Below are 17,920 nucleotides of genomic sequence, written 5' to 3'. Positions count from 1 at the left end.
TGAAACTTTCGTTTTGTACCTCCAACTTACGACTTGCAATGTTTGTTTTCTAGCTTACGGCTTGAAACGTTTCTTTTGTACTTCTGGCTTTTATTCTGTACATGTAAGTTCTGTTTTGTGACTTCCACACATTTTAAAAATACAAGTTTCAAGTATCCAGTTCCATGCTAAAGGTACAACACAAAACCCACAAACTTTTTTCTACCATGTCTGACAGGCCTGGAAGAATCACTGAGTGTTGAATTTTGACCAACCAATCATGTTTCCAGAATCTCCATCCAATCATGGCGAGAGGCGAGTAGGACAAACATTGTTACATTCACACAGTGGGTATGACTCTCACAACTTCTTAAATTTAAGTTATGTTATAGACACTGTATACAGTAAACATAAACGCCCATTTCAGGCTTCCATGTTCAAAACTCTTGCGTTCATACTTTGCTGCGCACATTTTTACAACCGTTTTTGTGCTCTATGTGCAAAACACATGGCCATCAAACACACTTTGAAAGAGAAATTAATAATTCCAGGACATGCCCGGAACACCTCTCCAGGAAGGCGTCCAGGAGGCATCCGGACCAGATGCCCAAGCCACATCAACGGGCTCCTCTCAATGCGAGAATAGATCTGGGAAAGAAGAATCCTGTAGCGTGGTTCATCATCACAAATTGATTTTAATATTATTCCCTTTTTATCAGGCAAATTAATAACAAATAAATGTATGAATTAAAACTGTTATTAAACTTTTGAAAAACTGACATTGTGATCCACAACTTCCAGGTTTTGGAATTTCGAGAATATTAATTTGCCATACTGGTTAAACTCATAAGTTGAAGAACAACAAGAGAATATATCAGTTAGAAAAAAATGTAAAAAAGTTATCTTTAATGCAAAATGAAAATTTTATTTTAAAAAAGGGGAGGTGGTCCTCTACCCTTTCCTTAGTTGACCAGTACCTAATTTCCAGAAGGATTAATAAAGTATATCTATCTATCTATCTATCTATCTACGTTTTCAATGCCTTTAATTATTTTGCTTCAGTTTCAGTAAGTGAAGTCTTTACACTTCTTCAATCAAATCAAATCTAAATCTCTCACACTATTCCTGCTACAAAGCCATTTAATAATTGTGTGGTATGTTTTAAGCTCTGGCCTTGCGAGAGAAAAAACAACATTACCTAAAGAAGGGTAAATTTCATTGGTCCACAATTAGAACTCTGATGAACTCCACATATTATAGGCTTAACAAAGCTGCTCACACAATTTTTTTTTTATTTTTTATTTTTGGTCACAGATGCAGTAAGTTTTCCATGAGCAGAGATTAGGTCAGCTTTAGTCAGTGGCACAGATGGCCGAAAGTGAACCAAACTTATGTATTCAGTTCTAAGTGCTGGTCATTTTTGAAGAATCAGGGGCTGACTTTGCCAGAAACTGACCAATTTTTTTCCAAACTGTCTCATGCACATGGAGACAGCTGAAAATCAAGAAAAAAAAGTACACAATAAAACAGCAAATTGCAGTTAAACAAGTTAAACAAAACTTTTATGCTCACTGATGTTACAAATGACATCTGGGAAAACTGTTAATAATAGCAAAAGCTAAAATCATTTAGAACTGTTTTACTGTCCATCCGTCCCTTTATTTGTTTATCTGTTTATTGATTTTACATATATTTGTACGTTTATTGATGCAAACAAAACTGAGAATGCAAAACAAAGCCTAAAAACCTCCTAACAAACAAGAAGGTGTTACAACATCCCATAAACAAATATTGCATGTATACATATATTCAACAATAGATTGTAGACAAAAAGGACAAAGACAAGACATGAAAAAAATACGAAAATAATAAATAAATATAAAAGGAGTCAGAACTTAACTGAGCTGTTTGCTCATTATCATATTTGAATGTATAGTCTGTCCAAGGTCAAATACATATTTGAACTAAAGTTTTTCCTATAGTTCTTTATTAGACAACCTCAGACGTAAAGATTAAAATATTATTTTACCCCACTCCATCTCTCGTTAACTCTAGAACACTTTCACTATAAAAAGTTACACCCTCACTTTTACTGGGTAATTTTTACCTGGTATAATATACCTAAAAAATACTATCTGTCTTAAAAAATAGATCAAAATATCCCCTCTTTATTTTTTGTCGTATATGTGTTAAAATGCCATACTGTCAGTGGAGATCCTTATTAGTGAGTTTTCCTTATTAATCACAGAATACAATTATTGTTCCTCTCTCAGGGAGAAATCATAATAGAGCCAATTCAACAGCATCCATATTTTCTATCATTTAAAGGGCAAAACATTTCATTTAAGCATGGGAACATACGTCAAATTGTAATTTAAGTTTTATGTGTAATATTTATAGAAGCAAAATTTGCCAATATCTTTGTGTAATGTCTTTGAAAATACAAATAGTCTATACTGTAAATGACATCTATGTGTATATTTTTCCAGCAGAGAAAGGTAGAAAGAAATGATTTGGAAACTTAGAGAAGAATAAATAAAAGTAAATGTTAAAAGAAGAAATAAATAACTGTTTCAACTGTTTTTATCTTGTATATTTGTGATTTTTATTTCTACATAGGTGTTTCTCACTTTCACTTTTCTCGGTTTTGCCATGACTCTTTAAATTTTTTAACCATTTCAAGGTTACCCAATTCGTTTTTGTCAAATGTTTGTTATTATCTAAAGGAGGTTTCTTGGAGAAAAATGTTTCAGTGTGATCTCGTTTGATCTTCTGCAAAGGGGTTGTGTCCAAATTTGCTCTTTAAAAGCTGAAATGGACCCTTAAAAACTTAAAAAAAAAAATATTTTCAGTTTTAAGACATATTTTTGTTTATCTTTTCTTAAATATAAACTTTAAATAAACTAAGAGCTTTGTTTAGAATAAACTAAATTAGATTGGGATTTTCCATTTTTCTCCTTAAGCCAAAATTACTTAATTTAAAAAAGCTAAAGGGATTCATTTCCTTTAGTTTGATTTCACTTGTGTCTTCTTCTTCTCCTTTGTCATTCCCTGATCGGCAATTTTTTTCACATGTGCACATCCACGTCACTTCCTCTTTGTGGTTGAGTGATAGTGAAGTAATTTGATTCAGATTTGTTCCCGTAATTCGTATATTTTTCATTTGTTTGTTGTTCCAACATTGTATGTGTATGGGACAGTGAATGTAAAGTTCATGTTCCATTTTTTAGGGATTTTTCCGGTTACAGTCTCACCTGGTTTCATTTCATAATCATCTACAGCTGCCTTCAGTTACCTTAATAACTTTAAAGGGTCTGGGTTTTCCATCTGAAGCCTGCCACGTTACCTGCTGTTGTCATTCTTTCCTTGTATGTGTTTCTCATGACTGTGTCAAACCTTTAAGTTTCATTTATAAAATTGTCTGTTTCTGTCACAGATGCAGTTTTTTTTTCTTTTTGGAGTGTCCAAATCATTCTGGCCCCTGTCATTGTGTGAATGACTGTTACTGAGATTCAAAGTCCCTTAAAGTCAAAACTCAAAACACATGATTTTTCATCAGAGGGGACTGAAGAGTCTCCCCTATTGTACTAAAAGTTTATAGTTTTGACAGCTGACCTCAACCTCTTCCTCATTTGAATTCTAGAAATTTGTTTTACAGAACTATTCAAGTTTTCATTTTACGATTCATTCTACTGAACTGAGTCTTTTGCAGTTCAATCAAACTTGTTTCATCACCTCAGTAAGACTTAACCAAAACATTTCGACTGGTTTTTTCGTAATTGCCTTCTTGTAGGAAATGAAATCTTTTTAGATAAAAAAAAAAGTAGAAAATATTTTCTTTAAGTGAGGGCAATGGAAGTAGATATAAATGCAGCATCCCTAATGTGTATATTTTTTCACATTACTGATTTAGCTGTGTGCTTTTATTTTTTTATTTTTATTTTATTTTTGTTCAAGTTCTTTTTCCAATTTGTTCTCTTGAAGTTTTTGGTTTTTTTCTTTGTTTTTTATTCAAACTAGAAATTTTACATCCTAAACTCCTCCCACTCTCCTTATAAGAAGCCTATCAGGTCCTTCTTTCATTATTTAAACAAAAAGCAATACATTCTTGTAAGACAAAGGGCACCAGAACAGGAGTGTCAAAGATGTGTTTTACATAAGAACAAGTAAATACTGAAATGCATTAAAGTGGTGTCAAGTATAGATTTTCCTAATCTCTTGAGATGACTACACTGGCCACTCCACGCCCTCCTTAATTCTGAACCATTCTTAGAGAGATTACACTTGGAAAAACACTAAACCAGCCAAACTGACCTTCAGGGTAACATTCCATGTGTCATTTGAAATGATCTGGAAGACTGTGTGCATTTATAATATATTTTTCTTAAAAACCCAGCAAGATGCTGCCCACAAACCCTTTGTCTAAATCTTCAATTTATGACATATTTGCTGTTCTGTTTTGATCTTTTTTCTAATACAGGAGACTTTTTCCAAGAACTATTTTTGTAATGTAAAAAAAATCCTTTCTGTGTTTACAATACACTTTATTCATTATTTTCTTGGTAGAAAATAAAGAGTCAGACAATAAAATCTCATTAACCAATCTCTACAAAAAATATATATATATTTTTTCTTGATTCACACATAAATTCTGTTTTCTTTTTGTCTCTCCTGTGCTTCCATGAAGGGACAGTTTCTCATTGTGCAACAGAGGGCAGTTTGGGTGTCACTGCTGTAGCAGCTTAGAACAAACAGCTTTCAGGATGTTACGTAACACAACAACCCAGTTGGTTTGGAGCTAAGAGATGCTCTCCACTCACCCGGTCAATTAATCCTCTATTTATAAAAGTACTTCTTCATCTTTTTGACTTTTATTAATTTGAGTTTAGTTGAAGCAGTGTGAAGAAAAAATATTCCATTGAAGTTGACACTGAAACTAATATCAACAAAAATCCAATATTTTGTGAACTAGCTCTAAACTGCTCATAAAAAGAATGAGTTGCAACTTGCATAAATGGTGCTTCTTCCATTGCATGTTAAGGAGTTTATCCAAAACAGTAAAACCTGACCTGAACCCTAATCCTGACTGTGCTTTCAACCCTAACCCCTAATCCTAAACTAACCCCTTGCAGACATCAAGCCCCACGCAACAGTTTATTCTCTCACGTTTAAGTATTCAGAGGGTATTTGGTTCCCACAAAGGTAGAAGCACGAGAACACACACACACCCACGAACACGCACATTAAACATTATGCATTCGCGGAAGAGTGGGATTGCTCAAGCCTGCTGTTTTTCAGTACAGGGCTAAAGTCAGATTAGTGCTAGTCTGTCTGTCTGCTTTCACGGAGTAACATGCTTAATCCCCGTTTAATTCCACCTGCAATGGGATTGGCCGCTGCCTAAGACTGCCCTGCAGACTGCTGCACACCTGGGCCAGGAGACTTACAGTACGCTAGATATAGGAGGAGAGAGATGCATGCAAAAAACTATTTCATGTTTACCAATTCAAGTTATATGATAAAAATGTTTAACTTAGAAAAAAATTGCCAGACAGCACAGTTTAAAGATGAAAATAGTGTTTTTAACATGTTCTTGTGTCTAATAATGGAGGAAATATAAAGAAAAATAAGCTAAAAAAATTGCATTTCTGAGTATTTATTGATTCGATTTGATGCAAATCAGGAGCAGATGAAAAAAAATGGCATTTTGAAAGAGTTTATTTGTGACAGAAAACATGCTGGGCGGGCTACAGGCTTACCGCTATACAATGGGGAGGGGAAAGTGAGGTGGGGTTGCTCTCTGCCAATGATCTTGCCCACCATTTGTAGGCTCTGCAGAAAGTATGACACAGGTTTGACACCATTTTTTTTCACTATTTTTGGTTAAAGGCATAATCATAATTAAAAACCCATTGTGGAAAATAATAAAAACGGGAACAAAATTATTAAATAAATAACTAATAAAAAATTCATTTGAAAAAAAGCTAAAATAAATGTAATTTATTGATAATTTTATTGTAATTTCTGTAAAATCCAAGGTTTTCACAAATTAATTGAAATCCTTTTTTGCTATAATGTCACACTGAGCAAACAAGTCTTCGACTAAAGAGCAGAACTTCTCAGTATGGATGAAAAAGAAGTTTTCCCAGCTGAACCATTTTCAAAAGTGACATCTAGAGTGAACAGCTTGAGCCAAGCAGGAACTTGGCAGTGAGAATGCAATCTGCGCTGAAGGCTCAGAGGTCCAGACAGCCCATTCTCCTGAAGCACCACAACATATCAAGGGTTATGTTGTTAAACCTCAAGGCTACAAAGCCCCAAAACATATAAAGGCTGGCTGAGCAAACTCCCAAACTCTCCTTTTGTCCTGGTGAGAAATTCTGCATCCAAAGTTTCACTATTGGTTGAACTTTTGGCCCATCTGCTGGAATGGAGATTCATAGAAGTCTGCTTCCTTCAGCCTAACTCCACCACATGAACCGAGGTCAAATATGAGCCATAGAAAATGCAAAAATGAGTCCAATTGGGAGCCAGACATGATTTTTTTTTTCTCTGAATTGGTACAAAAGACTTCACGTACAACAGTGAAATGTTCTGAAACATCATGTCAAGAAAACCACAACAGTAAAACAATCTTACCGTGACTCACTTCCACCTTTTGTCATGGTAAATAATGAACAATACAGCAGCACGCTCTGTTTCATGACCCTAAACTTACTCACCTGTCTGGAATGCAGCCAGTCATGTTATCTATCCTACTTTTCAGTTCCATGCAGAAACGCTTCCCCTGATTACTTCAAACTCAAATTTTACAACCCAGTGACTCCATTCTTTTACCCATGAGTGCATGAAGTTAAGCTGCTTATTTCAGCTTTCTTAGTGTACCTGTCAAAGAACAGGATTCCATGCTAACTATTTCACTTGTTTCAAAACATTAACTGAATAGTCCTTAAGTATTGGATCAATAAAAGTTAATCCTGGTTTTAAAAGTAATTGGAGCCATGGCAGTTAATCAAGAGTTGGAGACTCAAATAAAATGTAGCCTGTAGAATCAGAGATGAGTTGTCATTTTTATTTCTTGTATTTGGCTGAAGGTGTGACTTGGGGGGGCCCCTTGAAGTTGAAAAAAAAATGACTATGGACCCACATTGGATAAGAAACAGATTTTAACAACGTTCAATGGGATTTAATTTAACCGGCTGTTCTGAACTCCAACCAGGGGTGGAGCTGGAATATTTCCTATGGATGGGGGGGGCACAGAAGGCTTTGGAAAGGAGGCAAATGAACAGCAATGTGGACGGCCATTACAAATGAAAGGATCAAAATTAAACAGTTTTATTATTTATGTTTTGAATATTAAAAATTAGAGCTTTCTTTAAGCTGAGGTGATATTACCAATGTAAGTAGATGCAAATATTAAAAGTGTAGAAATTCTTTAAAAAAAAAAAAAACAATTTGCTGGGTCCAGTGGTGGACTTGGCATATTTGAGGTACTCTGCAGCTGCTGTATTAACTATTTTTTTTTTTTTTAAATCCTTATTTAGGGTTAAACATAAAATAACTTCATTACTGATCCACTTTTGGACAGCATTAATGTTAGCAATAAAAAAAATTGCGAAGCATTTAAAAACGGAAGCAGAAATAACACTTAAATGTTGAAGAAATTCATATGATATACATTATTTTTACTTGAGGGGAAAAAACATAGAATTTATTGAATGTGGTAATTTGTGGAGGAAACACTTTCACATGATCAGTCTTATGCCATTTCAGTGATTTTGGGTCTTTTTTATGACGGAGTTTAATAATGATGGGCATAAAATGTATTTTACACACTTAAATTGAATGTTCAGCTCAGGGGGCCCCAGGCGATCATCAACCTTTGCCTAAAGGTAAGTCCGCCCCTGGATGAGCCCAACATGTCTTTTAAACATATTGTTTTATTTTTGCTTAAAGAAGCTTGTATTGTTAATTTATTGACATTATGTCCATAATGAAACTAATATTGACTTGAAAATTGGAGGTTAAGTGGGGTCGTCAAAGCTTCCCTGTAACTCCACCCCTGACTTCAACCCTTAACTTTCACTGGTGGGTGCCTGACTAACCTACATAATAGAAAAAAATTGTGTTTATGACCTACTTTACCATAGTTCTCACTCGTGTACCAAAACCTAATCAGTGCTCTCCCCGTGATGAATAGAGGCAGGGGTGTCCAAACCTTTTGCCAGTAGAGCCAAATTTGGTGATGTGAAAGTGTTTTCAACCTGACGTTCTTTGAACTACTTTAGTAGCGTTACATGCAAATTGACTATTTATTGAACATTTCATTGCGATGGTATACTTTTAATTTCGCCCCCAGTCTAACACCAAACACTCGATTTCTCCACAGAGCTAGCAGTGATCAACAAAAAACTTTCATTTTAGATGCAGAATACAGTATATCTTCGGTTGTGTCCTGTCTTCAATAAATTCCAGTCGTGCAGAAGCATGTCTGTGTTGTGAAGCAGTGTACAGTAATGATGGCCGGGCCTTCTAAAGGCAGATATATGGTATGTGCATTCACCTTTGAAGAAGTTTGGAATATTTTAGTGGGAGAATTGCACGGCTTTCTCCAGGCAGAGCTTCAGGAATTGAGTCGTTTTACTTCTGGGTAGGAAAAAACTCATGAAAAATAACTAATATTTCATAATTTGTTTTTTAGTGTTGCAATGGTAATACATAGTCATATATATGGATATAGCTCACTCTAAAAGGCTTAAGAAAATAAGAAATAAAACTGTCTTGGTTGGCTAGTTAAAGGGTGGGATTATAAAAGCCTTTCAAGCTATCTACTGAAATCCTTTTGACAATCGTAATAGTTTGTGTCATGAACTGTTTACAAAAGAGCTAATATGTATATTTATGATTAATAATTGAAATATTTACTGGTGTATATGTACATGTGCATATTTTCCAATTACTTCAATGACTAATTATCCTATGTTTGATATATCTTTGTATGAATTTCTGTTGTTTCTTGTTTTTGCTTTGATTGCTTAAAATAAACCATTTCCAAACTAGAAGACCTAATGTTTTAGTAAGTAAAGACGAATTCAAACCTGGAGCATTTTTTTTTCCACCCTAGGCCATTTTATATTTAAAAAAATATTCAATGGACCAAAAATGAAGTGAACTTTTTAAGTTCCTTCTGAGCAATTAGAGTGACAGTTGTACAAAACATTTATTTCTGCAATTCAGCTTCTCTTTTAGTGTTTATATTCATGACAGAGGTCATACATTTAGAACCTATTAGAGAACTTTTTTTTCTTTCTCCTGTCGTCTGATAAATTTCATAAAAATTAAAAAAAATATTTTCGTTTTTTTCATGTTGTGATCATTCTTGAGTCAATTAGAGAAAGTTAGTAGAGATGAATGTTAAGGGAGACATATTCTTTCATAAACATGATTGACGGTTTTAACCCTTTTGGACGGATGTCTCCACTGCAGATCTGATGGAGTACATGAAGGCAGTGATGAAGTAAAGCTTGACTCAGTGAAACCTGGATGTTTTCTATACTTGTGCCGTGCAGGCCTGCCTCCGTTCTGCTTCTTATCGACAGTGTTACAATACAGAGAGCCGTGCTTTGTTTTTGGCATCTGATAAGCCAAACTCAAGGATCCTTTACTTAAACTGACCCTCCTGGATCGTCTTTCATCTTTTCATTGGTTCTTAAAGAGGCACCAGAGCCACTGCCGCCACCACCACCCCCTCTGCCTTAATGCTGAGCCATTTTCAGTCTGGGCATCAAAAAAGACTGATAAACAGATACAGTCACTGTAGAAGAGCGGCAGGCGGGCAGGCTGGGTGATTCAGCCTCCTCAATCTTCAAAGGAGAGGGGTGTGATAAAGATGGAGACACAAAGAATGACCGCACCTGGGTGTCCGACCAGTGACTCAGCCCCCCTCAGACGGTAAATTGACTAACCTCGCGCTCTATCATCAGTCTCAGCCTGCCGCCTGCATGAAGGCCGCAGACAACAAAGATTTTTGCATCCTCAGCTTTGAACAATTTGCAGACAAGGGTGGGTCTTTCTTTTTTTTTTAATAAATGCTGAGACCACTATGGCAAAGTTATTCCACACGGTTTGTTTTATTGCTGCTATTTTGGATGTTACACAGAATGTGTGCAGACTGATTCTGTTCATCCGTGACTGGAAACTGTGACATTTTCATGATTCTGTCTTTGGAGAATTTTTTGGCTCTCTTGTCTCTGGTTTGTACATTTCCTGCCATTCAGTCACAAAAGCTAGATGTTTTTTTTTTTTTTTAATTTCCTGTGTTGACTTTTAGAACTTTGTCTGTTCTGTCAGAATCTTTTGTCGTCCGTGTATTCAGTTTCTACATTTTTGTCATTTTCTTTCTGAATGTATTAAAATGACTGTGGTTGAATTGGTAGACTGTGAACAAAAGAGCTCTAAAGTTCAAATCCATCACAAACAGGCCCTAGAATCACATGACCAACTGTTCCGACAGCCCATAAAGTGAGATTTAAAAAAAAACAATGGCATTTTAAGCTTCTTTTACAAAGATTTACAACACATGTCATAATTGTATCTATTTTTAATTACATACAAAATGTGTAAATACTGGATTAACATGTTAAGTGCCATTTTGGCTGCTGATGTCCAGCAGAGGGCAGTATATTTTGTCAGAAAATCACTCCAATCAGACTGAACCTCAATCTATTTTTGTTGCATTAAAACTTTTGAAGTCAACATAATTTATGTCTAATTATCAAAATGTGGCAGTCCAACTTTCCCCAAATTATCCCTCTGTTTATATTCGTTTAAAATCCCACATTTAGAGAGTTTAACGTGTTTTTACTTTAAAATTGGTGTCAGAATTAACTTAAAAAATGTTATATTTGACTGTTGTTGATCCTTGTAATATCATAATAGGTCAAATCTTTCAAAGATTCAAAATTTTTTTTATTTTCATACAAGGAGATCAAATATTTAGGGATTTTGGTGGCTGTTTATTTTTCTGTCTGATGGTGCATTAGTGCATCCAGATGGACATTAAAACTACTTTAACATGCAGATATTAACTTCAGCAGGCCTAATTAGGAAGCTGACTCAGATGAGACATACTGTTACTGTCTGGTCTTATTGGTCCCAGGGGCCTGTCAATCATGGAAGTGACATAATGCTGTCTGGCTCTTTGGACCTCCTAGACACACACACACACACAGCATTTTAGGTTTTAATATAAAGACGTAGAAGCAGATTATGGTCACCAAATTTCAAATATTGTGACTTTACACTAGGAAGTCAGAGAGGTTCCCCCATTGATCTTTTTACGGGGAACACATTTATAGCGCGACAAAAAGAACAATATTCAGAAGTGAAATTTAGTCAAATATGTGCCTAACCAGGGGTTTATGGGAAATTGTGATATTTTTTGGTGTGGATCATATCCATCCCCTCTTTTGGTCCTCAGATACCTCATCCTTGTCACAACTGATATTTTCCTCCTTTGCTTTGCAGCGTGGGAAGAATCTTATTGAAGTCAAATCCAGCCTCTGCAGACTCCTCTGCTGATATGCGTACACGCTGCATCCATGGCAGCCAGCTGGGTCATCCAAGAACAGGGCTGATGATCATAAACCTTTCACCTCCAAGCTGAGGAAAAACTCATTAATTGGGTTAAAGGAAAAAAGAATGGCAGTATCCTGCAGTGGGTGGGAAACCACTTCCTAGAGCTGTCAGAGTGATGGAAACTGACATTATTGCTAATTACTGCATACTAGGGCAGATCATTTCTGTTCAGGTCCATCACATCATCAGGAAGGACGACACTGTGGAGTTTGTCTACAAATGTGACGAGACACAGTGTGCCGTGTGATCCTGTAATGGGAATGTGAGCTGGCACGTCTGAAAAAGCGGGACACAGTGACATTCCCTTGCTGTCAATCTGAGACATGGACAGGAGTTCTTTGGAGATATTTCCACCACACCTTACCGTCCATTATACACTACAACAGATACAGGCTATGAGATGCAATTAAAAGCTTTTAAAGAGAACTTTGTCTCTTTCTTGATTTAATTGCCACACTCAGCAGATTCTTTTGGAGTCCTGTGTGACAAGAAAACATAAAAATACAAAACACAAGAGGCTGCATGGTAAGGCTGCCTGTTCCCTCTTAGAAGAAAATGCCTTTTTTGGAACTCCAGCAGTGACCCTTCCACGTGGATGTTAAGCTATGCTCACACCACCCTCAGCAATACACATTCAAGCAGCTATTTCCAATGAAAAGTGTAAACGTATGCTTCTAGCATTCCTGTGCAGCTGAGCAAGTTTCTACGACTGTTTTTGGGCTCTACGTACAAAACAAACGCCCACTGAACATGCAATGAAAGCTAGACCAGGTCGAACTTTGACCAATCAGGGACTCTAATTCGGTAATGACGCACGCCTGGTGTCCCTTTTCATTCATGAAAGTGCCAACTGCTTCAACATTGATCATTAATTATTGCCGTTTGTGTCAATTCGAATTACATGACTCCAAGTCTTTCAAATATCAAAACAGACCCGCGAAAGAAAAAGCCTGAAGAGATTTGCACCACTTTGACATTTTGCACAGATTATAGGATATATGCTAGTAAAAAGTACAAAAAAGAAAAAGAAGCCCCACCCTGCTTGTCCAGTGTGAACACCATAAGCTAAATGAACATGCTTCACATTCCTGGTGTGTCCATTGCCTCTCTATGCATGTTTTTCTTTCAATCTAAATCTGTATGTCCTAGGTTAATTAAATGACACATTAATATTAAAGTATGTGGTGTTGTTGGTGTAATGTTTCCTGGTGATCTGCCCAAAGTATGCAGAATGTCATCGGTCTGACTCATTCAGAGAACATCTATAAACCCATGCTGCTAGTATAGAGCTATAACTTGAAATAAAAAAAATGTGTTTGGGCAATTCAATAGAAAAGTTTAAAGGGTTGAAGTGTCCTTGAGCAAGACACTGAACCCCCCCGCTTGGTCCTGGTAGCTTGAGGTTGGTCCAATCTCCCCAGACGCGATTAAAGTGACAGGGCCGTCAACTTATGATGTTAAGTCAATGTACAGATGCGATTTGAGGTCTTGCGGTGCGTGGGAGTATTCTTACGCTTTTGTGACCACTCCTGCTCGCCTGTGAAATTATTTTTATGCTCCCAAAACTACTTCTGCCCCCTTGTGGAGGACTATGTGCTCATGGAGCTTCTCCTGCGTGCCTGTGTGAAACTCAACGTTGTAGGGGGGGATGCCCAGAAATGCCCACATACCATTCGTTTTTCAAATTTAGACTAAAAATGAAAAGGAAGGGAGAAAGGACTGCTTTATTTATCAATTTCTAAACTACTGTAGTAAATGAATCATTCTTGATGTTCCCTTTTAAAAAATTGAAATGAAGCAAACACATGATGAATTTCCTAAGAAAAGTGTTCAATCACGGGGTGAGGAAAACGCAAAAAGAGGAACTCTGAATTTAAAAGTTTAATTACGGGTGGAGCAGAAGTATTCTGGTGTCAGAAATCTTAAAGCATTGAATTTAAAAGTGCTTTGTCTCCTTGTTTCGTTTTCAATTTAATGCTTTAATGGGGACACAAAGACATTATGTTTTTCTATAATAGTTTAGAAAATGATAATTATATGAAATAGACATTTTTAATTCTTTTTTGGTTTATTTTAATTTAAAAATCGAATAATACACGGATCCAGTTATGGCGTCGGTATTGCTCTAGCAATGGTAACGGGGCGGAGCCAATAGAAAAGTGGGCAATCACATGCAGGTTTTCGTTTATTTTTTATTAATTAATTTTTTTATTTTATTTTACATGAACTCTCCATGAGGTGCGCTCATGGAGGCAGAATTGTGCCTATGAAACGTTCATTGCGCGCAGAGGACTTTTGGCAGAAATTTAACTGCATAATCGGTTGAACCCAAACACAGCGATGTCCTTTCCATCGCCTCTGTAGAGTCCTCCAAAACAAATAAACTCAAGCTATTGGCTCAACACCATCCATGTTTTCCATGACGTGGCCACAAATCAAGTCCAGAAAAATGTTGGCAGCAAGCAGTAATTTTCACATGCGTCAAAAGAGAGGCGGTAGACGAAATGTGATGCGTTAATTGTGACCGGTGTGAATGCACCATGAGGGAATGAAGCCACCATCAGCGTGTGTATGGGACTGTAAACCGCTTTAGACCTAAAAGCAAGGCAGAAAAGCTCTATATAAGTATACACCATTTGCTATATATTTGCAAAAAATGCAGCATATTTTTCCTAACTCTTTTACTGCAGAGAAATCAGTATTTGGGAATTTTTGAGAGAGAAGCCTATATGTGTTAGTTAACTACTGTATACATCAATGTCCTTTTCCCCTCGCCATCAGACACTTTAATAATAAACTTTAGTTGCTGCTGAGAATTTTGTGGCAACACTGTCTAAAACAGGACTCAAGGTCTCAAAAAACTCAATGTGTGACACAGTCTCAACCGACGTGATACATAATACCCACAATGTGATCTCTCAGACTACCATTAAATGTTTGAGGCTTATTTTGAAAAGTTTGCTTTTTCAAGGCCCTGTTCTGAGAAGTTTTTAGCCTTGCTCCCCCCATCAGAATTCCTCCCTCATTCTCCAAACTGAGAGGACTTTGTCTGCTGTCAACTGACGGTAAAACGCCATTTACTCATTACTTCAAGTAACCCCACTTCAAAGAAAACTCCACATTTCATCCAATAACAGAGAAGTCAGTCTTTCAGACAAAAATGTGCTTTAGTTGGTCTTAAAATCAATCGGATGAACATATTGGTGAAGGCGTTGCTCTGTAAATGTGCATGTCTTTGTCGAAACTGGTTGTTTACAGGCATTCATTTATTGCCTCTGTTATCTCTGCTGAGACATGTTGTACTTTCAAACCAGTCAAAACTTTTCCTCGCTTGGTTTTCATGGGTGCAAACGGGGTCCTTTGCACTGCAGGTGCGAACATCTGTTTACTGAAGCCTTTACAGCCTTTATCTTGTTTGTCTGCAGTCTGCACATGATAAATCAAATCCATATCATAAACTTATAGAGTGTGTAGTATGCATTGAGTGTGGTCTGGGACTCACCCACTCACTTACAAACAGAAACAGCATTTCTGCTGAGGCACAAACCACAATGTGTTGGAGTCAAGGACAGGATCAATATGCCAAAGAAGTATGCAGAGGTGTTACTATCAGGATGTAGGCGTGAACCCTCTAGTTTACATCAAAGGGTTTCTTAATAACCTAAATGTGTCAACAACAAATCAACAAAATGTATTGATTAAACCTGTACCTCAGCATAGACTATTTGGGGTCAGGAAGCTTCCTGAGTGACCTTTTTTTTTACTTTATCTTAACCTATTGAATGTGGTCATTCATGAAGACACTGCAGGGCCCCAAGGTATGACTGGTATTCCACCTGGAACCTTCTGTTGTCCTAAAAAGCTATGTTCACAACGCCCTCGGCAATGTCCATTCAAGCAACCACTTTCAATGAAAAGTCTATATAAAGGTGCACAAATGTGCATTTCGGGCTTCCACACTCAAACCTCTCGAAGTCATGCATAGCTACGGAAGTTTCTACGACTGTATTTGTCCTCTACATGAAGAAACGCATGGACACTGACTATGCATTGAAAGTTACACCAGCTTGAACGTTGACCAATCAGGGATTCAGATTTGGTAACGACGAATGGATGGTGGCCCTTTTCCTCATACAACTGTAGGTATCAGACGATCCTCCTTGCTCGTCCAGTGTGAACATCCCGGGCAATTTGTGTGATCAAGAACTAGTGTCACATGCCCATTATGAATGTAACATAAGCTTTTACTTACACCAGGTTTTTTGCAACAAACCATGTAGGAGCATGTTGTCTTATAAGGTTCCTTTCACACTAGCATTATCTGCTAGACTGTTTCAGAGACGCTTGGGAATGCTAATATTTAATACCAGCTTCATTTGGCTTAGATCACTTTCACACACTGCTCTTTGTATTAAACTCCTGAAGTGGACCAAACGCTTACAAAAACTAGTAAAAGAAACCCTTAGCAGTTGAAACACGTTGAAGTAAATCACATCTCTATCTTTCCATTTGTCAAACAAAAAGTAAAAAAAAACTCTCTGACTACCATGTATCCTTAAGCACCTCTTCACTTCACCATGTTTTTCCAACTGATATTTTCAAACTTTATCATTGTTCACACTTACTCAGATCTGAGCTGTGGGCTGTTTTTCTTTTCTAATGCACAACGCTGACATCATTCACATTCTTTGCTTGTGCTTTTCAAACAATGATGGGTTCTTTGGCATTCACATTGGCGTGATCCGCATCAAGGTACATTTCCGTCTGTGTTGAGGCTGGCAATAGACAACGGTTCACTTGTGTTATTTGTGCCATAGTTCAGGTATGCTTACAAACTCACTGAACTAGTTGGGGTCAGAGTTCATGAGTCATAGTCAGAGGGGTAAGCATTCGCAATGGAGTAGTCTGCATCATAATACATTTGGATATGTCCTGAAGCCATTGCTCTGATGTGGACCATGATTTATTTATTTAATCCAAACAAGAGTTCAGGTGAGCTTACACACTTACTCTCTGTTAAGGTCATAGTTCATGAGTCTACAGTCAGAGACTTCATGTAAAAATTCAACGAATTTCAAGAAATTTTATGCCAGAGACAACAAAAGAAATCTACATCAGAAGCTATGTTCACACCAGGCAGGAATGTGCCATTCATTCCAGAACCTGATGACTGTGAGGTCTTTAACATGCTTTTAGCATATGGTGTTCACACTGGACTGCTACCCAATACTAGTGCATGTAGTTGGAAGAGGCTTGGTGAAAAATGTCAAAGCAGCTTTTTATTTCCCAGCTCCATTCCAATATAGGAAAGAATTTATGCCATATAATTCTGGCCATACAGAAATTGAATAGTAAATTTCTCATTCATTATCAATAGAAAAATAGCTTCTTATTGGTTAAAGTTCAACTGGTTTATCTTACAATGTCTGAAAATTGACTTAAAAAGCTATGCAAGAGTTTATGAAAAAGAGCATGCACGTTTACAAAGACTTTTCATTGAAAGTGGTAGCTTGAATGTGTGTTGCCATGTGAACATAGCTTAAAGAAAGAGGAAAAAAAACACAAAGACTCAACTCACAGATGACAATTTCTGGATAGCTCCAAAATCTGTTGGAGGAACTCTCCAGGCAATCTGAAGTCCAACTTACATTTGATCCTACAATCCCACCGCATTCAAAAAGGCGCTATACGTGGTTTTATGAACATGCATATCAGCCCATGGTGTTCACACCGGACAAGCAGGGAGACGCATCTTACATTTCCACTGTTTACTAGCGCTTGTCTGCCTCATACAGTTGGAAGATCGGCTTGATGTGAACTGTCAAAATAGTTCAAATCTTGCTTCTTTGAAAGCTCTATTATGATATATGAAATCATTTGTGTCATATAATTCTGGTTAGGCAAAAACCACAATTATTGATTTCTCCTTCATGATCATACAACAATCCAAGTCCCTGATTGGTCAAAGTTCGGCTGTTTTGTGTTTTTAGCAGTCAAAAGTTAAACTGGTTGATCTCCCATTTATGAACGCCCAATCAGTGTGTAGAGCCTGAGAAGGTGCTAAAAAACTTGCGTAGGGACACGCAAACGTGGAAGCCCAAAACGTGGGTTTACATGAGTTTTCACTGAAAAGTGGTCGCTTGTACAACAGTAGGGGAACTTTAGCCTATGGCAGTTGCTGAGTCACAAACCCAAGCTTTTTTTGAAACCACGGGTTTTCATTTACTCATGATCCAACACAATTGGAATAAGGAAATGTGCAGAAACCAAGTTTTAATCTGAAATTATTTTGAGCTCCATTAAG

Source organism: Oryzias melastigma, linkage group LG5 (genome assembly GCF_002922805.2).
Source record: "Oryzias melastigma strain HK-1 linkage group LG5, ASM292280v2, whole genome shotgun sequence".
Classification (NCBI taxonomy): domain Eukaryota; kingdom Metazoa; phylum Chordata; class Actinopteri; order Beloniformes; family Adrianichthyidae; genus Oryzias; species Oryzias melastigma.
This window is presented reverse-complemented; position numbering follows the sequence as displayed.